Source organism: Drosophila pseudoobscura, chromosome 3 (genome assembly GCF_009870125.1).
Source record: "Drosophila pseudoobscura strain MV-25-SWS-2005 chromosome 3, UCI_Dpse_MV25, whole genome shotgun sequence".
In the NCBI taxonomy this organism is placed as follows: Eukaryota; Metazoa; Arthropoda; class Insecta; order Diptera; family Drosophilidae; genus Drosophila; species Drosophila pseudoobscura.
The window spans coordinates 13,969,120-13,987,793 of record NC_046680.1 but is presented as its reverse complement, the minus strand read 5'-3'; positions in this window follow the sequence as shown (position 1 = coordinate 13,987,793).

The window sequence follows — 18,674 nt, the reverse complement described above, 5'->3', positions numbered from 1 at the left end:
GAGCTCTTTGGTTACTTCTGCACGCTTAAACTTGAAAAGAATTCTAAATGGCTTCTGCTGCCCGGTAAGGGCAACAAAAAACCAGAAAAGAGTGTTATACACAAAATGTACAATATGTAAAGGGCTCGAAATTTTCCAACCACTTGCCTTTGCAATTGATGGGGAGGCTGAAAGTTTTTTGTGTGTGTTTAAGGTAACATCCTTTTTTTTACTTTTCGGCAAACGAAACTTGTGATGCAAGACCATTGTGTGTTTATTTGTTAATTTTCATCATAATCCAATGTTCCTCTTATTTTGTATACTTCACGTTCAACCATTGATTTTTCGATACTAAGCAAAAACACAAATATGAAACAGAAACTGTGTACTCCCCCACAATTGAGCTAGCCCACAAAAATAAGTAGGCAGCCAAGATATTTCTAGGTCACTTTATGCTGTGCTCTGCATTGTACGCTACCATTATCCTTTCGTCCTAGCCAACCAATAAACATCCAGGCTACTGTTGCGTCAGAATGAAATAGACAAGCGACGGGGGTCCGTCGGGGTGAGGCGGGAAGCACAACCCCGAGCATCTTACTATCAAGTGAGAGAGCCGAGACGATAATCATGAAAAGGATATTGTTATCGTCTTTCGATATTGTCTTGAGGATTATTAACGAAATTGCGTACACTGTGATTTAAGGGTTGGACAATGAACGCCAATGATTACAAGATGGAACTCATGGTCGACCAAATAATGTCATCTCTTTTAGCCTACACACCAATTTCCTTTGCGATTCCACAAGTTTTTACTACATGTCTGTACATAAGTACATATGTACGTAGCTGCTGCGTGAGCTTTTGGTTCCTGATTTGATGACGCGGCGATTGGGCTTGGGATTTCGGTTTATTTCGGTACTGGAATTGGAAACGAGCAACTGTTGTGATGGGGTGTGTAGCATCCGAAGCCTAGGCGCAAATCCTTTTTAGCACATGCTCAGGCCCTTGTCTGTGGACATCTTTTCAGAAGCAATCCTGATGACTTTTCTCCACTTACGACTACGCCAACTGACAGTTTATACCTCCGGCAAATTATATGACGCATTTAACGAATATGCAACCCCTTAAGATGATCGAGGAGCCCTCATGTAGCCCACATGCCACCAATTAGTTGCGCCACACCAATCATTAAAGGAAAGTGGTTGGTTTCCTTGCAGGAAAATGAAAGTAAGCGACAGCATTCACATCGACGAAGTCCGCACAGCCCTTCCTAGGATCTTCCATCAATGCTTCAATTTGAACACACCAGTACCAGTCACCTTCACTTTCGCCGTAGGCAACCACTCAAACACATGTTCTATAATTTGGGCCTTCCTTGAGGTCTTCTCGCCGCCGTGTGCCGCCTGTTAGAGATCGACACGCCTCAGAATCTTTGGTGGTAGCACTTGCAAACTGTCTATTTTCTTTACAATTCGTTGTAACTTTCTTTATTCTGGAGTTACAACAGCTGTGAGGATGACCACTTTTACTTTGAGCTAGTGAAGTTCTTTGGAAATGTTACCTTTAGATCTTAAAAACCACTAGCTAACCATTCATTAGTTACTTCATAAATTAAACTACTCTTTAATATACATATTAGTCTACTCTGTGGAAATATTAGCCGTAGCTTAGCACGTGAACTACGTAATAAATATATCACATTAGAAGTATTTTAATGTTTGTTACTGGTTTTTCACAATGAACTTGTTAGAGGCTGCGGTAAATGAAATAAGAATAAAACCACCCATAAGCGATCAAAAGACATATGCGGTTACAGGACCGTGAGGAAACTCAAACATCACTAATTAGAATGGGTCAATATTTGCAGGGCGATCGTGAGCCACAAGCAAAGAATTGTTTGGTGCGGTGCTGGCCAAAACCAATCGCAGACCAGAAGATGAAAGCAAGGCGACAGACGCTGCAGAGGGATGTGACGGCTGCGGCGCACCGAAAGGATTCCCTATGAGCACTTGAGCGCGCGTAGACATCAATATTTGCATAAGGATAAGGCTCGTCGCGCGCCGCTAACCAAAAAAGGATGTTTGTCCTAATTGCACAAAAACGCAATGCTGCGGTTGATAAAAATTGAAGACCAACGTGAGATTTGTTTAGGACGTTGTTCGCCCGCTCCGCTCTGCATTTATTTGCTCAGAATTTATTTTGTGTAATTTTCGATAAGACTGCGGTTCAATTATAGATAAGTTTCAGCCGTGGAGCTGTGCGATCTTTTGTTCTGCCTTCCATTACAGGATGCCAGTGTGTGCCTTATACAGGTGAAGCAGTTTGATAAGATCGTGTGGAGGGGCTTATGCAAATTGGAGGCTAGGCGTTTTCCGGGAAGCAGTGTTAAGTTCATGTTTGCCCGCTATTGTTTCTGGGAAAACTCTGTTCAACTAAATATTCCTTTTTGGTAAAGGACAGTTCAAGATGCTTTCCTACACTTCAATACAACGCCCGATACAGGTTACAATAGATATATATTTTCCAACAATGCATACTCAATGCATATATCAGTTCTAACCAATTTAATCACTCTACTATAATCAATTCCATGTGTACTTTGATCTCACAACATGCACACCCATAGACCTTCTTCCGTGATAGTGATCTAAGTCAGCTCACGATTACCGGTAACTGAGTCCTAAATCAACGGCCTGTCACAATGCTCCCCCAGACGGGGAGAGCAAAGAAAAAGTCCACTAAATGATTAATTTGACGTGTGAGTGACTTGGATAAACGAGGAAGCCACTTGAGGATCGGATCACCTCACAGCTCCGAATTGGGCGGTCCCCCATGTCAACTCTTTCGACTGCAGCAAAGGGTGACATATTAGGCACATTAAAATGCCACAAGGCATCCACACAAGATAATTCAATTTTGAACTCTTACCGAATGGGTAAGAAAGTCAAGGAAGGGGGGAAAGGCAAAGGGAAAGGGAAATGTGCACTCATTATCAGGCGTTTAGAGATCACGACCCTTTGCCTTTGGCTCTGTTCCCTATCGATGGCACCCTTCCCTTTTGTGACTCTATCGCCTTCCGTTTTTTGTTGTTCAGCACCGTTTTTTATTCTTCTGCTTCGCGCTCTTCTTTTTACCCCTAATTTAGTGATCATCATTGGCAGTCGGCGTTCCCCTCTTCAAAGTAGTTTGTATATGTTCTTCGAGGATCTTTGAAGAAAGGAAAGGGGTCACAGCGCACGCTTTCCTGAAACCAAAATCTCGGCATGTGCGGCGTTTCGGATCCGTATTTATTATGTTTTTTTGTGGTTGTTGTTGTTCTACTTAGCCAGAGTGGAAGATCGGGGGCTGGAAACTGTGCGGCCATATGGCGTTTATCGTTCTGACGCTCTGACGTGTGTCAGTCTCGCGGCAGGCCGGAGAACTTTCGTGTTGATTTCTTGGGGTTAATTTGTTTTGCGACTCTATTAATTGGTTTCGTCTGGTCTGGCCTGGTCTGGTCTCCTCGTGGGCGTTCCGTTCTGTTCTCCACATTAAATGGGCAACGATTTCAGTTGAAACACTAAAACTAATTTGGTGACCCATGGACTGGACCGACTACCTTTTAGCATAAATAAAGACCTTCTTCGAACTTCCTGTTTCTCAGTTAACCAATCAACGGGGATCGTTAGCTATGTTTGATTGCACATTAATATCAATATATTTCTCTCTATAGCATTCCAACTAGCTGCATGTGTCGATCGTTAGTTTCAATGGACCATGTCGTGACGGAGGGTGAGATCCAAATAAATAACTTACACAACATATACATACATACACACTTTCATCTGTACATAGTATGAAAGCATATCGCGAGTTCCTTAACATGGGAATGTTGAATGAGTAGCAGTGTTGATTAAAGAATATTCCCAACGAAGATCCGCTATAATTATATCCGTTTTGTGGACACCCCACTCATATAGTGTCCAATACCTTAATAATCAGACACTTCTCAGTGCTCAAGTGCTAAAGGCGCACATTCTCAATCCGTTTCATACACACTCTTATGAATGCACATATGTACATATGTATGTACGAGTACGTGGACGGGATGCCAAAAATATGTACGTATGTATGTGTATTGTACTAAATGAATCTTTTGTGTACGAATTAAAAAGTTTTCTGCTTTGAATATGCCACGATAAAACGTCTTATTGAGACCGCTTAAAGCAGAGCTGCGAGCGAAACGCAACGGATTGTTGATTTCAGATGATTCGTTGCCGTTTCCTGTAGCCGAATTGGACTGTTGGATTGTTGGATTGCAATTGAAATGGTGGCGATATGTGAATGGGAATTGGGGTTGTCACAAAGCTCATCCAATGTTCAAGAGGAGCCGCTGTCTTAGCACGCAAACGTAGTCATCCGCACATCGCTTTCAATTGGAGGCTACGATTTGTTAGGGTTGCCACGCAACTCTAAACTAATTACAAGATTTATTGCCCTCGAAGAAATTTAAATAGATCGAATCTATATTGAGCTGTGCGTGGGAAAGCAGAAAACAGAAAATGGAGTTGAATGTATTACAACTTAATATCTTGTAATTGAAATTTATGCTGGGAACAGGCAAATTAAGGTGGGATGAGAAATATGAGATAGGCCGAAATGCCGAAAGAGTGGGAGGATAAAATCATTTTCTTGTAAGACTGCCAAACGCCAAGTCTTAACAGTTTGAGCGATTGACCAAAGAAAAACTTTAATACACTAGGAAAAATGATTATGGTCTTTTCTTTAGACTACTCTACTAAAATGGACGAGCTCTCCGTTCTCTCTTTCGCATAGTGTACTCCCCGGCAAAGTTTGTTATTCGCTTTTCGGGGGTATTTGGGACTCATTAATTACGCAGGCCAGTCCTTGCCCATTTTGGGTTGTTTGGGTGTTAATTTCAAACTTTCATCGATTGCTATACTCGAACTGACACAGGCGCACATACACACATGTCATTTAAGCAACCACCTCCCGCTCCTTATGTAATTGAAAACCAAAAGCAAAACAACAATGGCTCGTCTCCTCACATAGCTAATGTTATTTGTGGCTTCGGGATATTAGTTATTAATGAACATGTTACGACGAGTGTGTGTAGGCCAAGGATAAAGATGCATGAGATGAGGTGGATGGGAGGGCGGCTGGCAGATCGCATGTGTGCTTCTCAAGTTGCCCCCTATATCTTATATCACCGTTGCTATTTAAGGGTTGCGCTGGGGAAAAACGTCTATCATCATGATGATGGTGCTTAGAAATCATCTCTTGATTTTCATTTAGCATTGTCTCGCATCTCAATATGACACAACTAAAGATGATGTATCTGTTTTATGAGAAATGCATTTCCTCTGTGTACATTCTGTATATCTTTGCTTAGAAAACTAAGATCCAATTGAAATGGAACCAATTCATCAAAATGTTCCTGGAACATAAGATATTGTACATACATTTTATGATAAGAATTAAGTGAAACAGATGTGAGAAAACACTAATTTCCCTATTGTATTCTGCCGATGTTCGAACTTCTTGTAAATCCAAAAACGCTCTCGCAGGGCTTAAAGAGTTGACGCCATTTCATAAGCAATATCGATCAAACTCCGCCTACCGCACTCACTCCACTCCACTCCACTCCCGAACCGACGCCACACACAAGCGCAGGCTTCCACGTACGTGTGAGAGACGCTGTCAAAATAAAATTAATGCCCGTTCACTGAATAAAGAGTTAAAGGGAAACAGCGAATAGCAACGGCAGAGGAGGGAGTGTGCGTGTGTGTGTTGTATTCGCCGCACTCACACAGTCAAAGAGTTCACGCCGCAAATCGATAAATATAAGCAGCTTCAGAGAATTCTCTCTTTCACCCCTTTCAATGTAACAAAAATACTTTCGCTTTCAATAGAAAATATAAAAGAACAAAATTAAACGGCGAATGGCAATGAAAGAGAAGCATTCGTGTGTGCATTCGCCGCCTTAATACACTCACGCACGGTAGTGTAGTGTGTGCGTCAAAGAGTATGGTATAGGGGAACAGATTCGTTGCTTCCCCTTTTTTTAAGCAAAGAGAGTGCGGCAAAGAGCGCGCAACGTTGTGTCGGAAGCAAAGAGAGTTTTGCTGTATTTAAGGGGCTTGGAGTGGGATAGAAGAGACAGCCACCGAGCTCCAATGTGAGAAAGAGCGCAAGTCAATGGCCGCCAGACACTGAAGCAGACGGAGACGGCATTAAAAGGGTTAAATTGCGCGACATGTGGGGGCGAAAGAGAGCGAAAGTGTTAAAGTGGAGCACATGCGTGTTGTTGTGTGTCTGTGTTTTGGCGGCCATATTTGTTTGTTGTGGGCGCTCAGCAATGAAGCACGTGCAGTCGTTTTCCTCATCGCCCATTCGTCAGTTACTAGAAGGAGGTTTGGGAGCATCTCTTGTCTGATAATTCTACAGTCTTTAAACACTTTAAGGATCTCTGATTTTCTAGTAGGTACACAAAGATACAATTATGTTTTTGGGAAGATGAAAAAGTTTTTCAAAGAGTACGTTGGCGATGGAAGAATTAACAGTCCTATAACCCATAGGATCAACCTTTTAACCGTCTTATACCAACTGCAGGTTGTTTTCATTCTACAACCCAAAAAATGAATTGTTTTCGGTCTTTCAGTGTTTTTCACATTTCGTAGACTTGCGCAAGGAATTAAATCGCAACCGGTTCTCACGAAGTCACCAAACTCTGTGGTCCCGTCCTACAGCCACACATAAATTGAACACCATCAAATGAAAATATATAAAGAGTCTTAGAAAGGATTAGGAATGCTCAAACAGTCATCGAGGAAGTAAAAGGTTAGAAGCAACAAAACAAAGATAATCTTTTCATTTTTGATGAATCTGCAGGCAACGGAGGTGTTGCCTTTAGGGTTGACTGCTCCAGACACAATTACAACTTTGAAAAGGGAAAAAGGGAAAAAAGAGTCTAGACACTTGGCGCAGCAAAAAAAAGGGTAAAAAGGATGGATGGAAGAATCCAAAAGAAAACCAATGAGCCTTGGGATCGAGGCTGCGATAAGACATAGATAAACAGAGACCCGAGTACCCAAGCCTAAGAGTGTATTGGAAAATTGCAGTGTCATGTGTAAAATTATATGAAAAAAAAATAGCAAATGAGTCATACGAATCAACGAAAAAATCCACGAATTTTCGCTCATTTCCCTTTCTGTTTTTTAAAGGCGAGTGTTAATTGATATGAAGGTTCTTTACTTTTCGTTCTTTTATTTCGAAGTATAAGTTTAGAGATTTTTCGATATCTTTGAACCCAGTCTACTTTTGGCAATTTGATCGCAGTGTCCGGTTTATTGTTTGCTTTGCGGTTGAGAAGTAGGACACTGGAAAAAGGACATAACGATAGCGTATCCTGTGCATATATGTTCATTTTCTGTGGTTTTAGTTTCCATTGTGAAAGTGAAAACGCAAACGGATGCACTTCACTGGGTCCTTCAGCTCGTCTTTATAAATTGGGCAGCATCCTTGTGGTTTTGTTTGAGTTAAGTGTTCTCATATTCTCCATTTTGGTGTTTGCTCTGGAGTCCCTGGTTTCATGCAATTTTTGCGCATCTTTTGCGCTTTGTTGAACATTCTCACAGGTGTTCGTCGGGCTCAGGTGTTTCGGTTCTGTGTGTTTTGTCCGGTTTCCAGGAGATAATCTTTCAAAATGTAGTGGGCAATGGTGGTCTATAATCGAGGTATGGTCAAGGATAGGATAATAAATGGTGGATACAATATTTAGTCATAGGTTAAGACGGAGTGTTGCAGATGTAAATGATTTCATATTAAACACCCGACTCCGTTGTTCTAAAATACTGATCTTTTGTTTTAAATGAGCTAAGTGAAAAGATGGCAGATGGAAATACTGTCTGTGTGTTCTCTATTTTCCCCTCTTATAGTATTTGCTTAGACAAGCATCCCGTCGTTTAGGCACGCACTCAAGGTCAAGCAAAGGTGACAATGTGCAGAGCAGGGCCCATCCCATGCACATGCCTCAACCACGAAGACTTCTTTTTATCTCCGCTCCTGTACTCACACACTGAGATATTTCAACCAAGAAATAGGAAAAAAAATATCATTATTCGTCTTTTCCAAGTGGTGAGCACATGGAGACAATTGTTGCAGGAAATGAGACATTTGCTTTGGGTTTACTTAGGAGATATTTGAACTTTTTAACATTTGAAATGCAGCAGGCAATGGGCACGCTTGTCGGCTGCGAACTCCACTCCGATGGAAATAAGAGGGGACGAGGCATTGCTGACAAAAATAGCACTATTTCAGTTGGATAAAACACACTCAAGGGGGGAAAGACAACGCAATCTGCTGTTCTGTTCATCCTACGAGTAGAACAGAACCATAAATTTGGTCACAAGCAAACTCACTTAACTTATATTATCCCTTTTTAAATACGCCGCAGAGCGAAGAACCAAATATCATAAATACCGGGATTCCATACATGGCTACTCCATAAAAAACCAAATGAGAAATCCATTTCAGAGTCGTCTTACTGGCCAACCTAATGGAACGTTTAATGTAAGTCAGGACGCGTAGAATGGCATAAAAAATAGTACAGGAAACTTGGAATCACGGCTTGACTTGACCGACACTCGATGCAGAACCAACCGGCAGCAGAACGGCAGCTAATTTGCCCCAAAACCACGCCAATGTGTCAATGTGCTGCCATAAAAACACCAGGAGCATAAAACATGGAGTGGGGAAGGGGCTCCGTAAGCCGAGCGCAACTTATTGCGCGTGTAAGCGAAAAAATATTTGGGGCCAGGAGACCATCGCTCTGTCTGTGATGTCTGCAGTTGATTGCATTTGCGTTTATCTACTCTTGGAGAGGGTATTACCATTTTCAAGACAATACCAGCCAACGCTCTTATCCGCAACCTTGTCTGATACCAAATTTCGTCTAGTATCACTGCAACAAGAGTATAGAAGGCGCTCATTTGACCCATAGGCTCGCTGTTCGTGTCGCCTTTTTGGCTTAAGCGGCTATTTTTACGATTGAGGACACTTAGGCCTTAATATCCTTTTTAGCACTGAACTAGCTTTTATTTCCGCATTCCCAGCTATTTTCAGCCATTTCCAGCTGGTGCATAATTTGTGGTATCTTCACTATTCTCTTACCCCGACCCAGTCCTAGAGACTCCCCTATTCACAACAAACGACACTTGTCAGCTGAATGTCAATCCTTTGCAGGTTTCCACATCCACAGGATGTGCGATGTGTAATGTGAGAACTACTGCCAGTGAAAGTGTTTGTTTCCCACACATGTGGAAAGGATACAATGATGCAAGGATTCAGGCTGCGTCACTTGCTGCATGTCATGGGAAAGTGATTGTAACACATGGAAAAGGATCCGATGTATGCAACTTCAGACATTACATTCATTACGCTGCATTTTTGAATATATTTGAAGGAGAGTATCTCACACTTCTCGTATGTGTGTATGTAGTATGCACCTTAATTAATCTTCGGTTCATGCTTGACCAACTGAACTAATTCGAAGGAGGTAGAACGCGCCGAAAAACTCGGCTGGTCAAGCAATGATTATACAATGGCGAGTAGACCTACATATATGATATCCTGCGGTGAAGTAGTCAGACATGGTTTTCAGAACCCTCTTGGGATTCATGGGACTCATGGGCTCACTATGGATCAGATGCTGCAATGGTCGAGGATATAAAAGGATCGCTTACGGAGCCGGCTCATCATCAATAATGTGAAACATGTTGCGAAAATTTTAGAGCACACTCTTAAACCTTTTTACTGGACAATGTGGCCAGCAGACAAAAGCAATAGAACAAAAATGGGACGGTCTTACAGACGAGCCGACCCGAGGCATACAAAAGGATTCACTCATTGTTTATCTCTTCTACGACAGAAAGGGCCGCACTCTGGACACAAAATGGCTTCGTATTACCTCATTCCTGTTACGTTAAAGGAAAGTCATTCAAAAAATACGAAAAGAATTCCAAGTTTTGGGTGCGAAGCTTTTCATGCCCTATATGATAAACATAGTTATCCGACTTCGATTATTTTGAGATGACTTTTGGTGGGCGGTGCCGACGTTGCTCTTTCTGGAATGTCGGATGTCATTCTGATAATAAATATATAAGGTCTGAGCTCCTTTGGTAGTATGAAAGGGTATAATAATGGAAAATGGATAGTGGAATGTTTTCGCAATTAAATAGGGCTTAGGCTAGCAGGTTCACCGTCATTTTCTTAAATGCGCATTCGTATGAGAATTTAAAAAAGGAACAGGGTCATTCGATACTTTTTCTTTTAATTTACTTAATAGAAAATGCCTACGAAATCCGAGTATCTCTATTCACGAATCGGCGTTAAAATGTCAAATGATTCTTGTCTATTTTGAGATTACTGATTCCTGTCTGACTGCTCTAGGGTTAGGGTGTTGATTATCGCGATCATACCGATAGTTTTCAACAGCAGAATGAATGGTTTCTCGTAGAAATTTGATAGTTATGTTCTTTGATTCTCTAATTGGTGAATATTTTCTAAATAACCCATTTGCAAATCGTTCTAGCGAAACTGAAAGTAATTCTCTCTTTACCATAAATCGGTAGTCTGTTCAGTCACCTTTTGTTAGTATCCGAAGATGCGGGCCTTCGGTCTGTAGCACACAAATGATGGGAAATCGTTATACCACAAGAGCAAAAAATTGGTGAAAAACTACATATATAATATATGTATGTATATATGAGCAATTTATTAATACTTTGTCTATTCTCGATTATTACGCCTCCATGTAACATAAATTAGAAGCCACTTACATTGACAACAGGCGAAAAGTAAGGGTGTCTATTTATAACATATATCACAAAGGGCAATTTGTGTAGAAAAAAATTGATTAACAATAAGCGGAAATATTTAGTTGCGTTCGATTTAAGCGTCCAGTGAATGTTTTAGAAGCCACTATGTAGGGGGAATGCAGGGGGACAGAAACTAAAGAAATGTCACTCCGGATATGCCAGTTTATTTTATAAGCAAGAATTTGAAGTCATGCGGGCCATTCTCCATGCATCTTTCTCAATCACTATCACTTTTTTCTTTGTTGCAAGAATGTGTGGTACTCATACAAAAATCATGTAGTGTGCCGTGGAATCAAACCGCTAACCACTTCCGAAATCTATTATTATGGAACCCACTTTCACCTTTTTTGCAATCTGATAAGCGATCATTAATCGACCGCACAATACAGGGCCGGATATTCCGATTCTATTTCTCGGTCCCCAAATACGATCGTTTAATCGTAACCCAAAGACCTGCCCACGTGGAAATACCATTTTGAAGGAAATTTGAATGTCTCTGGAGGCGTGTCCCCTACAGTCATTGTTCTCGTTTTGATGTGGAAATTATAGAAAATCTCCCTGTCTCTGAAATACAATCGAAATCGAAAGTTGCCTGGACTCCACGCTGATACCGGAAATGGTTTTCACTTTTATCGGGCGCCTCTGTGATTTATTTGTGTTTTTATGTCCTAGTTACCCAAGTGTCAGGTTACGTTTTGAGGGATAACGACGAGGACCTTCAGTTAACAAAAAAAAAAAAAGAAAAAAAAAACGGAAAACCTAAAATCATCGAGGCATATGTGTTTTGTAGCGCTTGAACTTATATTTATTGTAGAAGAAGGCAGGACTTGAATTTTGCATGCTTGCCTCAATGCACACATTCTTCATTTCTCATCAGCAGCACCCTGGTCAGCAGGTCAGCAGTTCAGCCAAGGATGTGGCATGCAGAGCCTTCCTTCCCATGTGCTTGAAATTATTTGTTATCCTTTTGCGCAAGATTGCACATCCTCTGCGTGGGATTCCAGGATGTATTATACGCTCCATGATTAGGGTCAGGGTTTTATTCCACTTTATTTTCATTTACTCTTGGGTTACGAAGTACCTCGGTTGCAAAAGGATTTGCCTTGCACACAATCTAATGAACTAATACGAACGATAAGTCCCTCTTCGGTTACTTAGGTTACCCCCAACAAACATTCTGTAAATTTAAAGTCGGAATTGCCTAAGCTTCAACTCCAACTGTTCCCCTTCTTGGGTCAAGTTCATTAGTCCCCTTCGCACTGGCGCCACAAAGTTAATAAATATTTAACCCAGCCAAATGACCCAAGCGACTTTTGGAGCGACTTGGACATAGATAAGCCCTGCACCGCCATCACCCACGCACCACGCACCCCGCACAAAGGGGCCAAGTTCAGCAACATTTTAATTTGCCTAGTCAATAGCGATCTTTTAAAAATGCTTTTCAGCCGACTCCCCTCTCCATCTCCATAGAAATTTCCTATTGCTTATCTGTCGCTTAGTCGGTGACAGTCGATTGTAATTGCAATTGAGTAAACACAGCCGGAAATGCATTTGCTTTCACCGACAACCGCTCGGCAGACAGACTTTGGGTTATCTTTACGTTTTCCCTGAGTCTCATTGGGACCCAGTCAACTTAATTGCAGTGGAAGCCCCAGTCTATTGACTTTGCTTAAGGTTGTGATTTGTGGTTATTGTAGATTGTAGATATATGTACATACTTTTGACCAATTTCTTGGACAGCAGAGAGAAGGAAACCCCATCTTTTCAGCTGAACTAACTTCAGAAGCCTTTCTTTGCAAAGCTAAAAGTTTTTAGCCCCTTTAAAACAAAAGAAAACACATGATATCGGCTTGTCACATCCTGATACAATGTGCCACCGATTCCTTACACACTACGTGTATGTTCGAATACCTAAAGGATTACGGCACACATCTAAGGATTCCAACGATTTTGATACCCAGAACCAGCAGCTTGTCACTCAAATTTGAAAAGTTCTCCACCCACACCAAGACATACCATACCCAAAACAGATCTCAGGGGCGGATGATCAAAGAAGCAGTAGAAAGGCTAATCTTGTTGGGATGGATGTCCGTTAATTTGCTATAATATCACGTAAGAATCATAGACGAATCGATAATTTATGTTAATGCAGCAAGGTGACATCTCAATTTGTTGTCTGGGCAACATGGAGCAAAATTGAACGTGTCCACACAGTGGGCCAAAGTGCTTAGCAACCAAACAACGCCCCGAGATGTTGCTGCCTCGACGTGACCTGCCTCTTTCCATTTGCGAAAAAGCAGTGCCAAAATCCTTGCTCCTGGTTGTGCTCAGACTAATAATACATTTCATTTCAACACTTGTGTTGCCTAGGCGCCGGATTGGCAGCACTTACTCGTGGACCGGTACCAGATCACTTCCGGATGTCTCGGCTCTTTAAAAAAACAAGTGGAGATATTTGGGTTCTTTGACTTTCAGTTTTGGTTTTCAGTTACATAAATGGTGCATCTTGCACCGCCTACAGCGTATGTTCTTATGTTTATACAGTTGTTTAGCATTTTCAAATATATATTTTGGTTGCTCCCTTTGCATTCCCTTGTATATATAGTTCCTGCGATAGTCTTTACGATAGTTCTTACGAACTTAAGGAGAAAGAATATTATAATATAACTGTATATAATTCTAACGATAGTGTTACAGCCACTATTAGACGAGAAGCACGATTATATATCTTTTCCGGAATGAATTGCACTTGAGTAACAATAAAAAGAATTTCTATCCATTTGGTACTTTTTTGGACGTAAAGTTGACTAACTAACGATAACGCATGACGGGAATTTTCAGGAATTGAGTTTCAGGAGTTGAAGAATGAACAACTTTTTCATCCATTGAAATTTCTTCAACTGTAATAGCGTATTTGGCCTTTTCACGAAGAATGCCAAATACCCAGCAGTAAAAAGTCTATTGAAGTGGGCCTTGTAGGAATTATGATTAATGAATCGGCCAGACAGCAAGTTGGCCAACTGGCTGAGTGTCGCTGTAGAATTTTTAATGGTGTATCCCGATCCCCGATCCAAACAAAGCTAAAAGGCCATTGACAAAAAACAAAAAATGAACATCGCAGCCTGCGGCTTTCATACAATTTTAAAGGAGCAACGAAAGGAAGAGTCCGCTTCCTTGAGGAACCATAAATCATGCAGTTTGATTTAGGGACACCCAGGAGGGACTGACTTCATTTGTTGTAGGTGGCAATCCAGTTGATTAATTGATGTAGATTTCCTCCCAGAAAGGATTGGCCGTTCAAAATTGTCATTTGCCGCGCTTGTCGACATGGTATCTTTGCGAATCATGGCATCACCTCGTCAGCATAGCTACATAAGTAGTGCGTGTGTGAGGCCCCAGTTGCCACCCCTCGTCATATCAATTGTCGTCCTGCTGTCAACGGGCAATCAATGCAATTTACAGCTTCATTTTTGCAAATTTAAACGAACAAATTGACGAGCCCAAGGACGGCAGCCTTGTTGACAGGCCACCACTAACAAACAAAGGACATGTCCGGCTGTCCCTCAAGTTTCAACTTGAAAAGCTGCTCAACCGTGTGCAATGCGATACTTTTTTATTCTTTTTTCCTTTTTTCTTTTTTTTTTGTGTTTTTTTGTAGTTTTAATGCTTTTCTTGCGCTCTCTTTTTCGTTGGCTGACTTTTCTACGACTTCGCTTCTGTCTAATTGCCAAACAATCGCCGTCTGATTATCCTGTCAAGCGTCAACTTTTTGTGCGGTTTCCAATGCGTAGTTTTGCTTAATTGGATTGACTTAGGGACATGTGACTGACATCACGTCATCATCTGCTTCGCACCTTTTCATTTCCATTTTTGGTTTTGGCGCCGCTTCAAAATCGCACGCAAAACGCGTCCATGAACGGCCATGACTGAGACTGAGACTGGACCTTATCGCAACAGTTCCAAAATAGGCTGGGCCTAGATCGCCGGGCCGAACATGGAATACACTTTTACCCTTCATCGAGTTGATTTTAATTTCAGTTAAATTGTAAAGCACATTTGGTTTTAGAGTCACCAACAACCAACAGCCAACAGCGTGTGGTAAAACGTTTTTCCTAAAAACTGTAGCCGGAGCCCGCGTTATATTATTTGGATAGACTCTCTGCAAGTGTACGTACTTATATGAAAAAAACCAATATAATTTGTGCAAAAATAAAAATAGAATCGCCATTAGATTATGATTGCAATTTTATTAACCCATCTCGAAATTTATTGTCATGTTGGGACAGGGCGTGGGTTGTTAAAAAAATATTTTTCAATCCCTTTTAAGTTGACAAAAGATTGGAATGTATTTTTTTTTTACTATAGAAAAAATAAGTATATGTATATCGAAAGATAAAGATGTGCTCAATTCTGAGAGTGGAACACACACTAACCGTGATGTGAAAATTGCGGACCAAATTCGTCTTTCCCCCATGGGTTAATGGATCACCTCACTACCTACTTAATGTGTTCCAGCTCTTTCTGTTGCCATGTGTATGTTTTCGACCATTCCCCCACTCTTTGACACCGAAAGGAGACTCTTGGCAAGTTCGCCTGAAAAATAAATTGCTTTGAATGCTGATAAGAAACTGGTTGACTAAAAATGCGCCCCGGGTGCATTGTACGACCTATTGATAAGCGCAGCAAAATCCTTGATCTTGACGTTGCGTTTCAACTGGCAAATTTATGTTGCCCACAGCAATCGAGTAAATTATTTGATAGGTATTTGTTCTTCTAGTGGGAATATGGCCCAGCATCGAAGTGCAGGAAAGAAACGGGAGCAGAAATTGATAAGCAAGCAAGTGCCTTTAAACTAAACCTGAGCTTCAGAGCGGACGGGCGACGCTATTTAATGATAAGAAAAAGGAACGCCTGAAACAAAAACCCACAAAAAACGCGTGCCTAATTATACAACAGGGAGCCATTTGCATCTGCATGCTGATAAAACAGTGAAAAGACAGTCTCTGTTGGGAGTGCGTTGAAAAAAAGGAAGGCCCTCACTGAGGCACGTGAATTCACGAAATCGGATTAGGAAACAGCTGGAGTCCTGAATAACGCTACCGAATTTCCACAATAGACAACTTGACTACTCCCAAAATAGGACACTAGGTCGGGATCAAGTCGGAAATAACTGTCGAAACGAAAGAAAAAAAAAATAGTTACATCTTTACAAAAAGTGAATCTTACGCAACAATTGATCCTAAATAATTGAGTGACAGCCTCAGTCTTGTATGTAGGAGGCACAGGAAGTGGATATTTCGGACAACAAAACCAGGGCCAGCAAGGTAGCCTAAACCTTTTGTTATTGCAAAAAAAAAGAGAAGGAATTCTAGTAATGGAAGCAGATGAATAGACCGAATAGACCGAAGCGGAAATGATATCAACATTTGTGGATAAACTGCAATTGGATGGCGGCCTAATGGCTGAAGATGGGTGTCTATATAGTCTGTATATTTATTTATTACAAAAAAAAAACTTCCTTCTAATACTTCGTAACATGTACAAATATGTACAAAATAGGTATGTGTTTTCCATTAAGTCAATCAATGATTTGCATACCTTCTGGCGTACTGTCTCCCGAGCCTATGTTAGGCAACGCACAGAAGCCCTTCCACAACGGACTAAGCTTTAATCCGTGGATTAATCTGATCTGCGGAACTGCGGTTTACTTATTGCGCCACAAGATTTAAAAATCCTGGCGCTAATCTTAGTAGTAGTGAAGTAGATGTAATCGGGCTCCTTTAGTTAACTATAATCCTTGACTGATCACTGGATCAGTGGCTAAGCAACATTTTCCGGGACCGAAATGATCAATTTACCTGCCTTGGCCCACTGCCCACTGCCGACTGGTCCACTGATCATTTGAACATTTTAACTGGTATAACTTAATCCCAGGATTAAACTTTTTCTTCATGCCTGATAATAAAAAAAAAATTGGTACAATTCGTTTGTTTTGCTCAGGCTTTTACCTCTTTTGAGCAGCTGTCCCTCGGATTACGAGAGAGAAAAAACACATTGAGTCTACCTCCAAAGACGGATTAAATTTTTTCAAACAAATAAGTCAGTCTTAAGCATGGCGATTAAGCTTGATCCCCTGCAATGGGCGTAATATTGATGGATTTTCCTTTAAATCCTTATCCTAATCTCCGGCTTAGAGAGCGGCGCGATTTTTTTCGCGGCTCGGTCTGTTTTGTTTTTTCTTTTCTTTCCTTTTCCTTTTCTTCAATTCGCAAGAACGCAGGCCTTTGGGCCAATGAGGATCATAATTATGGAATTCCAAAATAGACTGAGAAAGGCAGACAGAGAGAGCACTGAAGCTCAGCTACCTGTAAGCGTGGGTATCGTATCCTCTTCGCCTATCACAGGTAACCAGACCAGACCGGACCAGACTAGACCAGCCTTGAGTTGTTGGCAATTAAGAAGTCAAATTTCGCTTAAAAACCAAAGAAAAAAAGATCGCAGCAAAAACAAAGCAAAAAATGTTGCAGAGCTGAACTAAATCCGGATTAAGAATGGCTGTCCTAAGGTCTTTGCATCATAAACAAGGTCAGGATTCCTAGCGGCATTGTGCATTTGCATATTACCAACGGATCGTAAACGAATTCGCCGCGAAAACAGCCTCACATATGTATGTACCGACCATACCAACAATACAAACCACCCTAGTCAGCTGCCTCGTCCTTTCCAACAGTTTATAGTCTGGCCTTGACTTTTTACGAAAGTGAGCGGTTTGACTTTTTTACCGTCTGTTGATGACTTGCTTCCGCACTTTAAAGTTTTTTATGATTAGTCCTACCTGGGGTTTATGACTATTTAGAGTTTTTTAACCGGCCAAACTGGAAGAGTTTTTTATTAGGTTCCGTGAAAAATGTAACGCAGTCTTCTTGAATGGAACGAACCGAACCGAATCGATCTGATTTGAATCCTGAATCTTCAAAGCAAACATGCATTTCGCATGGGTTTCCTGCAATCCTGGCCACTTTGTGTGCGTATATTTGTCATTTAAATTAGCTCAGGAACAGCCCACCGAAAAGCGAAAATATGTTGGAAGTATCTGCCCGGTACACACCCGGAATGTCTGTTTTCCTGGCCAAGCACCTTTCCCGCTGGTCATTTGGAACAAGACGGATTAGCCGCCTAATCCCCCTTGCGTAGGTTTTACTTTCATACCTTCTTTTCTTTTTGCTCACCATTAGCGAAACGTGTTGAGCAATTTTAATGTGATTGATTGCTTGCAAAGAGAAAACATTTTCCTAGGAATTTGATTTAAAAAAAAAATAAACAGCATAACTAACAAAATTAAACTTACTTGCATACATCATGTATTGATATTGGCCTGCGGTGTCCAATTTGGGCTAGTCCGTCCTGGCCTCACGGTTGCCTAATCCCAATCCATACTGCAACGCTCACGACTAGCTCAGCTAATCCTTAATCTCTGTTTCCGAGGCTGATTAGTTCGCTTCCATTAGCCTAGGATTTGTAGACCGTGGATTCATTCAAGAATACTATGAAGTCTTGTGGTCCCTTGTAACCCTTGCAATTGAGATGCCACGTGATCATCTTCGCCCTCCTTTGGGTCTGGCGCACGCTTGGCATGCGATGAACAAGCCAGATCAAGCCATAGGTTCGTACTCATTAAATTGATATAAAACACGATCCTGCCCCTCTGCGGGAGTGATCCTGCCCCTCTCATGGTACACGCGTGATCAGAGGGCTCTAAAAAACAAGACGTGAAATACATTTTTAGGGATGCTGCTGACGTTGACGTTGACGGTGGAA